Below are 10,605 nucleotides of genomic sequence, written 5' to 3'. Positions count from 1 at the left end.
TGCATTATCTGTTTTGATGCAAATCCGCACAGTTGTCTTACATGAACACAGTAATGCAGGAAGTCTCATTGCATTTAGTTTGCTGAACCTCATATGATTCAAGCACCATCTTGTACTGAGGTTGGAAGAATGTGAATATGTATTAGTGGAAAACCTTTTTATACATTAAATTCTGGTAGCGCTTCTCTGAAGTCTGCTTCTAACTTAAAGCTGCTACTTTCACTCCTCCATAAACTGCTGATTTAGAAACTGTAGTAAATCAGTTTTCATGCTGGTGAAGATTAGTGGCTATTAATCTACACCTGTTCTAGTATTGAAGACTGTTGCTGCCTGTTCCAAGCTTCCCTTCCCCCTCCCCAAGACACTTGTCTCTGCCATGTGCTCCTGAACTCCTTTGTTGCAAGCTCGGGCAAAACCAAATGTAGCTCAGACTCTTTAGCAGTGTCTGATTGGTCGGTCAGCCCAGGTCCGCCCACAGTCCTCCCCTTTCCCCTTCTCCAAATAAAAGAAAGGGCCCGACAGGGGGCCCATGCTCTTTGGCTTTGCAATCCTTCTGTGAACATCTGTGTGTTTCTGTTTCTGCTTGAAAGCTTCTAATTGCAGGAATTAGGCAAACCAAAGACTATATTTCTCCCTCTTCACTTCTGCTGGTGGTATCAGCTTTGCAGCTACTATTGGCCACTTTTAGAGCTACTGAAATGCTGGATTGCCTGTGCTACCTCTCTAGGCTGCCCGAGGCTTTCTAAAGCATTGAACTACGAGACTAGCCGGTAAAAAGCTGTAAGTATCTCCACAGAAGACATCTCAACTAGCTATATTTCTACAATTTTTTTCTGTTTTGTGGAAAAATGACACACATTTGTTTGGAATTTATACTAGGTTTTTCATAAATCTTTAAAGGTGTTGATGTGTTAAATATACTGGCCTAATTTAAAATTATAAAGTAACCCTATAAGCTAATACATTTTATCAGTTTGGTTATTTTGCATTCTAAAAAAACCCCCAAATATTATTATTAAAATCTGATGCTTGGGGGTTTTGTTGGTTTTGGATGTTTGGTTGTTTGATTGTTTGGTTGTTTTGTTTTTTTTCTCTGATAGGATGAATCCTTGCAATCTAATACAGGTGTTTATGTTGATTTCAATTCCCAAGGTGTTCCACTTCTCTCTGTTAATCATATAAAGGAAATTCCACTGCCTCTGACCAGACAAGTAAGTTTAGATAACTGATGTTAGCTCAAATAAATTTTAGTTTTAAATAAACTGGGAAATACCAACTGTTTCAGCAGGTTTTGTAAGCTAGCACATGTTTTCACTCTGCTTTGCTGTCTTTCTTTCCCAATACAGCTCGAAGATGTGAGAGAGTACTGAGATATGTATCCGCTTCACTCTGAAAATGTGGATCTGGAAGATTAATCCAGTGGACTAATCTTTTATCTTTAAACTAATTAAGGAAACAGAGCAAGACAAACACAGATCTTCAAGGGCAGTAAGCATTTATTTCCCGTATTAATATCATCTGTAACTATTGTTACTCCGATTCCCTGGATCATTATGGTTATGAAGAGTTAAATCAGCTTAAACACTGTGCCTCTTTGCCTCTAGCCTGTCCTTTGCTTGAGACATGTAAGCTCAGTGTGCTTTGACCTTTCATGGGTAGACATGAACAAGAATAAATTCTTTATTTTCAGATTTTCTTCATAGAATAAGGAGTTTAGAAACAAATTGCAACCACACTGAACCAATTACATTTGGAATTTAAGACCTTTTAATACTATCTTTAATAAGTCATTGGAAAAATGTGCAAAAAAACCCCAACTTTCATTTGAACATTTTTGAGATACTCTAGGCCTAATCATGTTCCCATTGAAGAAAAAGCTAAAACTCTCACTGATTTCAGTGGACTCAGGATTATATACACAGCAGGGGACGAGACTCAGTAATCCATGAAGTCCTTTTCATCCCTATGTTACTACAACAGGAGCAGAAGTCTGCAGGAAGCATGATAATGTCAGGGTTGCAAGGCTTGAAAAGTTTGAAAGCTAGGACTTTCACGTGAAAGATATTCTTTTTTAGAAGTGCAGCTAATATAAATGAAACTGTGATTTTGAAATTAAGTTTCTATTGGCTATAAACATTAATGATTGCAATACACCAATATATCTGATACAGATTTGCATTTTATAATTATTTTGGCTTAAGACTGCGATGGTTGTTTGAAATCTTTCCTTACTGTGAAAAGGGGCAGGATTTTAATTAGTTTTATTTCCAGCATTCAGCTGATGTGTATGGGTGACAAAGCCAAGTATGAGACATGGAAATCATTGTGAAGTCTTTACTGCAGTATCAGTACATTTATTCAGGGCAGAACAACTGGAAATCAGCTTGAATGCCCTGTCAGTGAAACTAACTCACCATCCTCTTTTACATTTCATGTTCTTTCCCTCACTAACAACAGCAGCAGCTGTGCTAGTCTAAATTCCCAGATTTTTTTTTTTCAATCCCCTTCTTCAACAATCAAATGCTCTAATTCTAGAAAGAGGTAACTGCATCAGTTTTTCAGATTTGGCATCTTAACAGATTATGCTGCTTTGTGATTGTATGTCACCAGTCTGAGAGCAAAAGATTGGCCATTAGAAGACAGAATCAGATCTCAGAGCTGAGTGTAAGCATTGCAATTACTGGGTAATTCAGAAATCTGAAAATGGGCATTTAGGTATCTCACACCATTTAAAGTGTTTAAGAGTACCTGACTCAGAGGTCTCTTTCCTCTTTATAGGGAGTCAGCATGGCTTTCATAGCCATTCAGCTTTCTGTATGCAAACAGATGATTGATCTTAGCTTGTAAATAGAAAACAAGGGTAACAGGACTATATCTGTGTTCCCTCAAATCTCTCTGATAATAAGCATGTGGCTCAGTTCTACTGCACCTCCCCCATCTCCTCCTGTCCATGTTAGCCATCTGCATCCACCCGGGGTACAGAAGACCTCATCTTTGTTGGAGGATAGATGCTCATACAGCTACAAGACTTCTGCTTTTTAAGGCTACATTTGATCCATTCAAACTAATCAAAAGTAAGTGATGTGAATCAGAAAAGTGCTTGAAGCATTTTGAACATTTTTTTCCCCTCATTGCATGTTTGGGTTTGTTTTTTTTTTTTTTTTTTAATAAACCTCATAGTTTTCCATAGGAAGATAGAGCCTAATACATCTTTAAAGTGAGAAACATATTGCAACAGTGGCATATTTGATTTCTTAGATCCTCAGTGCTATTTACAAATATCTTATAAACAAACCATTTACACATTCGTGAATGAATTTGTTACTTTAATTTGAAGAAAGTTTTGATTAAGGATCATCAGCCTGTTCAAATAAACAAAAGATCAGGATTAAAAAAAATTGCTTATAGGTTGTTTTTTATTTCAGCTCAAGTTCTAATTCAAGTTGATTCCATTCAAAATCACTCATAAAAAGAATTAGCCTCTCATATTATCTTCCTGTTAATGAAATAAAATAAATCAGCTTTAAACTGATGTGACAGTGACAAACCTGATGTTGAATAATCTTTCCTTCTTTTTTGTTTTTTAAATTTTTTTTAAATTATTTTTTACTCAATTAATGTTCCTGAAAGATCCTGTATCAGGAGTCCCAGGAACTGAAACTCCTTCTGTATTGACATAACAGATAACACAGACTGTTCAGGCAGCACTGGTGATCCTGCACTATCTTGACAGCATATCTTGTCTTTAACATATTGAAACATTCTGAAACTGAAATGGTAGATAAAATTTCCAGTTCTTGACTGTGCTTAGATACATTCAGGGCTCTGGTTTGAAAGTTTTAAATATATGTTTCTTTAGACACCTTACTCTTTAGAAACCAGTAATTTCTTTTCAAAGTAAATTTTAGGCAAAGGGGTTCCAAGCTGCTGTCAGCAGCAATGAACAATTCCTGATGTTTATAATATAAACCCAAGAAACAGATAGTCAGGGAGTTATAAAAAAATGTTTTAAAGATATTCCTAAAGGCCATTTTGTTAATGTTTTGTCCAAATTAGACCTGTTTGCCAGCATGAGATCAGGTTGGCTGTGACTTCGACTGAGTCTCGTAGACCTCCAGAGGTGCAGAGCCCAGGATTGTTCAGGGCAACCCATTTAAGTATTGCACTACCCTTTTAGATACAATTATTTTCCTAAGGCCTCATATGAGCGTTTCAAGCCACAGTTTTTGCCCATATGTCTTTGCTGCATCTGGCCATTCTCACGTTTGTAACTCCCTCTCAGGTAATAGTAGATTGCTGTGAAATTACCCCTTAGCCTCCTCTTCAGGAGACTAAGCAACCCCAGCTCCTTCTCCTTGTCTGATGCAGAACACGCAATCTAGACACTTGATAAGCTGGGTAGCCTTATGATGTATCTCTTTCATATCACAAAATTCTTCCTGAATTAGGGACCTCAGTGCAGTATTCCAGAGGTGTCATCACCAGTGCTTGCACATCACTCAGGCTTTCTCCTTTTTCTGCACTTCCCCAGAGAGCAGGCTGGGGTGGGCAAGAGACTGGGAGGGGGCAGACCTGAAACACCTGACCTTGTTGTAAAGTATTTGAACCTTGATAGTGTGCCCCAGCCAAACTATTTTTAGTTATTTTTACCAGAGCTCTCAGAGTGGGACCAGGCTGGAATTACCCTCACTGGCTTCACCTGGCCTTTCCACCTTCAGCTGCAGCACATCAGCCTCAAGAGGGTTTTTAAGTTCCAGTCTGAAGGTCTGAGGAGAGAAGTAGGAAAGGTGTGGTAGGTTTATAGTTGGTTCCTGTCCTTTGTTGTCTTGTTGTTTGGGTTTCCTGGGCTAACTTGGCTGCTGATCACTGGATGGGTTTTGTTGCTGTTGTCATCTTGGCACTGCTTGCCTGGATCTGGAGCCCTACGGGTTAGAGCCCTCAGGAATTCATCAAGGACTGAAAGGTAAACTGTGCTAAATTGGGAAAGAAGAAGCTGAAAAACTAAATACCAAGACAGCAAGGAATAGATGGAAAAGGACTGTGCTGCACTAGATTAAAACCAATCATATCATCAGAAAAGTGTGTGAGGAGCTCATAGACAAAACAGAGAAACCAATCAAGCAATGTGAGATCTTGTGCACGGCAGTTGCAAAATGTATATGTACTGCATTATGTAAAATTTGTAAAATGTATAAGTAGAGTTATATGTATAAGTATGTATAAACAAGTAAAATGTATAAGTAGTGTATTATGTATAAGTAAGTAAAATGAATAAGTACTGTGTTATGTAGAAGTTGTAAAAGGTGTAAGTAAGAAAAGGTATAAGTAGAGTGATGTATATATGTATAAGTAGTATAAGATAAGCAAGTGAAAAGTATAAGTAAGCAAAGTGTATAAGTAGGGTATTATGTCAGAGTTGTGAGATGTGTGAACACAGGGGTATTTTAAACAATAAGAAGCTTCTGTGTAATCGTATTGATTCGTTGATCAGAAGGCATGAGTTCCTGCATGACCTGATCCACAAGACTTCTCACTTCCAAGGCAAGGCTCTCCTTCCATTTTTCCCCTGTTCCATGGGAGGGAGGAGGGAGTGTGCAGCTGTATCAGTGTATGGTTGTTAACTGGGACCAATGCACTGGTCTCCAAAACAGTAGTATCTTTTCATATAGAAGCTCTAATTAAATTAAAGACACAAAGCATTATCTGACATTTTATTATTTACAGAGATAACTGAAAGATTTATTTAAGTAAATAAAAGCAAGGAACTCCAAATTAGTAGGACATATATAACTGTAATTCAAATGTTTTCATTTTTAAACCTATTTCCATTATTTCATATTTACATTGAGACTATAGGGATCACAATCTGATTTAGTGCCTCTGGACTAACAAATTCCATCACAAAGGGCTTCTACCATCTTGTATACAGAAAGTTAACAAATTAATGCCTTCTGAATCTATGTAGGGTATGAAACAGGAGTAATATAATGTTGATTTTTTTTTTTTTTTTTTTTTTTTTTTATAAATTCTACCAGGACTTTGCAAGTGTTAGCTTGGTTCAATAGACCTATATTTGATATCTATCTTAAGGATGCTTTATTCTTCACAGTATTTTTCATTTGTTATAATGAATCTTAGGAAACTGTGAAGTCTGGCAGGTATCTTCTGTGTCACTGAGTCTAGCATCCAGCAGAGAAGTGGACTGTATCTTTTCCTGAAAGGTCAAATACTATTAAAGCACCATTGAATTTTTTTGAGAGTTGAGAGGGGATAATTCTTTTATTTCTGCAGTTGAATGCAGTACATGAAACCACTACTTTACACAAGCTATTACATTTTTTTACTTAACTGGTAGATCACCGTGAAAGTGCTGATTTGATGATGTGAAGACAAAGCATAACTTTTGTGGAGAGCTTTCCTGACTTAAAGGAAATCTGAGAGGATGTAAAGAAAGCTCTATGTCTTTCTAATAAACATCATCCCCAGTCCTAATACAACGTATGTAAGTTTCTGGAGTGTGTGAGTAAAGGACAGGCAAAGTCAAGATACCAGTAAAAATGTCCTAGGGACTTTGTATACATGTAGCTGTATCAAACTATCATCCTCCTAATGAATGTTTTCCCTTTCTTTTCCTTATTTTTGAGAAGGCTGGTCAGCTACAGCTAAAGTTTAATCCACTAGATTAATGAGATCCTAGTTGCGTGATCAAAAGAGGTATGGAAAAATAATACAGTGGCTTTATTTTACAGATGGAATTTGGTGATGTATCTTTTGACATACAGCATACACCTCAAAAAATCATATAAATTCCCTTTAATTTTCAGTATTCTGAAGCTATTCATTACTACTGGCAGGTTTCCAGTTTCTTTAGAATAATATCCCTTTAATTCTTCTTCAGCATTTATTTTCCCGCTTTTCTCTCCAAAATGTTTCAAAAACAACAATTCTTAAAAAAATATATTTTCTAAGAACTAGAGTGTGAAACAATTCTCCAAGTATTATACAGCTGAATGACATTCCTAGATATGGAAAAGACATACACAATGACTAATGGCAATGGTTTTATGCAGTTAAATTATGTAAGACTGTTAATATGATAACCCTATGTGACTTCCTAAAAAAAATTATGTATTTCTTAATGGAAAAAAAAAAACCCAAACAAAACAAATCCCTTCTAAGCCAAAATATTCTGTGAATCTGAAAACCTCCTTTGCTTAATTAAGTTGCAAACATCATTCTTCTTAGATTACAGACTTTTCTTTTTTAGACAGTTTTAATTTCCTGCTTACATTACTCCTTTTTGTGCTGAAGTTAATATATTCATATTAATATTTAAGAACTCTGCAACTGATAAAAATGCAGCCTCCCAGAGACAAGTGTAATTTTGCATAAAATGCAGTGGATCACACTCTGAGTCCTGTTCTAAACTTTATAGATGTTTTCAGAGTCACCCCAATGAGATAACTAGAACTATAGTGTTTTGAATGCAATTAATCCTTGTATCTATATATGCTATTTTTAAGCAAGGGAAGTTTAGTGTGAAAATTAAGAAACTATGTAGCAGTTTAGGTAATAAATTTTTCTTTGCTGAAACTCCCACCAGTATCTGAGACCTTAGAAATTTGGGGATTTTTACTTACATTATGAACTTTGGGCCCAAGTCCACCTTGGATAAACACACATCAATGATTTCCAATGTCTACCAGAAACTCTGACAGTAAATACATTATCAATTTTTTCTCTGTGTGTCTGTATATGAAACATCAAGGTCAGTGTTCTACATTTGGCTCTGGTACCTTTCATTCAACCTTATTAAAACCAAAGGGGTCACTTCAAATTAATGACTCCATAAATTTGCCAAAGGATTTCTTAATATTGTGACCAGGGAATTGCAGAATGTGAAGGAGTGATTGATGAGAGTTGTTCTGATACTGCAGTAATGAATTATCTGTGTAGATAAACATGACGAATTGCTTTACCAAAGGGAAAAAAAATTGCGAACAAATCACAGTTGAAAGCAGATAAGCACAAATTAGATTATGTTATCCTTATTTCCCAAACTGAGTGTAACATGAAACCAGTAGATTATCTGTCAGTTCCTCAGACCATTTGACAGCTTCAGATAATATCTAGAAAAAAAACAAAATTTGGGGATTATGTCCTGTTTGGCAAATATCTACTCCATGTAGAAGCTCCCTGTAAGGAAGTTGCAATGCTGATCACTCAGAGAGAATCATAAAAAGTCTGCTAAAGAACTAAAAGTATTAATTTTATCAAAAGAAGATAAGTATTTTCTTAAAAATAAATGGTGTCATGCATAATAAGCAGTAGAAATACACCATGCTGAGATACTTTTAAGAGTGCACAAGTAATAACATTTATTCAGGATAAAAAATTGCCTAAAAGTTATATGTCAAAACAAAAATGAATGATAAAAAGAATATTTGAAAAGGAAAACTACATATTTACATGATTTCTTCTCATACACTGTTTCTTTAAAATATGTTATAAATTTAGACAAAAGATACCCAAAGTTTTTGCACTTTTAATATGAATCATGAAAATAGAAAAAAATAGATTGGATGGGATCTTCACAAGTCAGTTAGAACAATCCACTACTCAAAGCAGTTCTGGTCAGATGAGATTGCTCAGGGCCACCTGGGGCTACCTGTTCCAGAATATGACTGTCCTCATTAGAAAAAAAGGGAAAAAATTGTTCATATTTTTCTTGTATCTGTCCCATATTCTGTGTTGTGTGTGTTAACACTTAGCCTATTTCAGTGAAACTTTGAAAAGAGTCTGACTCCATCTTCTCTATGTCCTCTGATGAGGTAATTGTAGACAGTAGCCAAGAATCCGGAGGCGAGGCTGAGGGCTGATCCCTCAGCTTCTGGTTATAGAATGTGCTCCAACCATGACTATCCTGATGACCTCCACTTGACTTATTTTATCACATAAAAGTGCTTTTCTCCATGGGGAACACAAATCTGGATCACTCCAGATGTGCTGAGCAAAGGGGAAGTATCAAAATCCTGGTCCTGCTAGTGATGATCTCGCTTGTGCAGACCAGGATGTATATGGCATGTGAGTTGCAGGCTCATTAAACTGGAAGACACATATTGTTAGCTGGTGCATTATTTTCTAAGGTAATGAGACAGTGGAGCCTATATACATATATACATGCACAAAAATTCTGCAGAATACATGTGTTTTATGAGGCAGGCACTTGTCCTGCTTCAATTTTTTTTTTTTTTTAATACATATAGCTAAGCAATTTGTGACTGACCAGATCATCTTGTAATGCGCATTCTCACTGCAGTAAAAACATGTCACTATTTCAAATCTCTCAAGAAAAAAAACGAAACAGGAAAAAATGCAGAATTATTTGTATCCCTGTTTGGATGAGAAAGATGGAAAAAACTCTCAGCAGAATAATCTTTGTACTCACATATGAGAGCAGTCTTTTGAGTGAAAAGGACTGAGTCAAGTAGGGACTGCACTGTATTTGGCATACTATGTATTTTATTTTTTATTCTTTCTTCTTTATTATCAACTGCTTCTCCTTTTTAACTCTTTGCCACTAATGTATTAAAAAAAAAAATTTAAAAAGACACTGAAGATTTTGCTACTGCAAACTTTTACACATGTAAGGAATAAAATATATACATGAATGATTCAATCTAGGTGTCTGACAGCTATGCCTATATACTTTAAAGACACATATTCTATACACTTCACTTCATTTGAGATTAAGAGGTTTATTTAACCGTGTTCTATTACCATTAAAGTAGCTCAATAAATTGCTGAGGTAAAATAACAAGTAACTTGGTTTGAGACAAGTAAAGTGGTAATTTAATGTATGAAGTAATTAAGCCTGAAAAATGGAAAGAAATACAAGTTTCAGAAAAAAACATATCTGAAGGGAATCATCTCTTTAACTGGCTCTGCTGATCGTATTACTAATGCTGGTATAAATTTAATGTCTCCTATGTTACACTTGAGTTTTCCTGATTTCTTACTATGGAAGAGTATATTGTAAATTTTCTGGGTTTTCCAACTGGCCTGTCACAGCCTGATTAATTTATACCTATTTCTTCTTGTGTCAGTGCTGATAGTTATTAATTCTTCGCATATTTATAGAGATGAAAAAAAAAATATGTCTCCTAAGATTTTACATTTCTCTGCTAAACTTTCTGATTTGTCTTATTTGGTAGGTTCTTATTTTCCTGAACATTTGAGTTTTATAATCTGTAGAAACTTTCTCTAATGTTAAGCCACAAGAACTGCACACCATATTTACCACTTCCTTGTAAAATGTCACTGGAACTAAATTAAAAAGTTATACTTTCATACTTTGGAGTATAACCATGTGTTTTTACCTCTTCATTATCTAATCTCCTTATGATAAACTTATATGTCTCACCTAATTTTAACTGGTCTTAAAATTATCTCAATCTACACCCTTCCTTTACATTTTTCCCATTTGATGAACAGAAAATCTATTACCCAATTCTGTATTACTTTTGGTGATAATTTATATGCTCTCCAGATGCAGACAGATCAAGATCACATGAACATGAAACACATTTCATTATTTACCCCACA

At 35.5% G+C, this 10,605-nt stretch overlaps 1 long non-coding RNA gene across 1 annotated transcript; it reads left to right on the top strand.

Moving 5' to 3' along the window:
• Positions 1-675: 675 nt before the first annotated feature.
• On the top strand, positions 676-10,352 carry LOC116439926. Its single transcript, XR_004238339.1, has 3 exons — positions 676-780; positions 1,101-1,211; positions 1,347-10,352. It is a non-coding gene; the product is annotated as an uncharacterized LOC116439926 (long non-coding RNA).
• The last annotated feature ends 253 nt before the right edge of the window (positions 10,353-10,605 follow it).

The sequence above is a fragment of the Corvus moneduloides genome, chromosome 2 (genome assembly GCF_009650955.1).
Source record: "Corvus moneduloides isolate bCorMon1 chromosome 2, bCorMon1.pri, whole genome shotgun sequence".
NCBI classification, from domain to species: Eukaryota; Metazoa; Chordata; class Aves; order Passeriformes; family Corvidae; genus Corvus; species Corvus moneduloides.
This window is presented reverse-complemented; position numbering and strand designations above follow the sequence as displayed.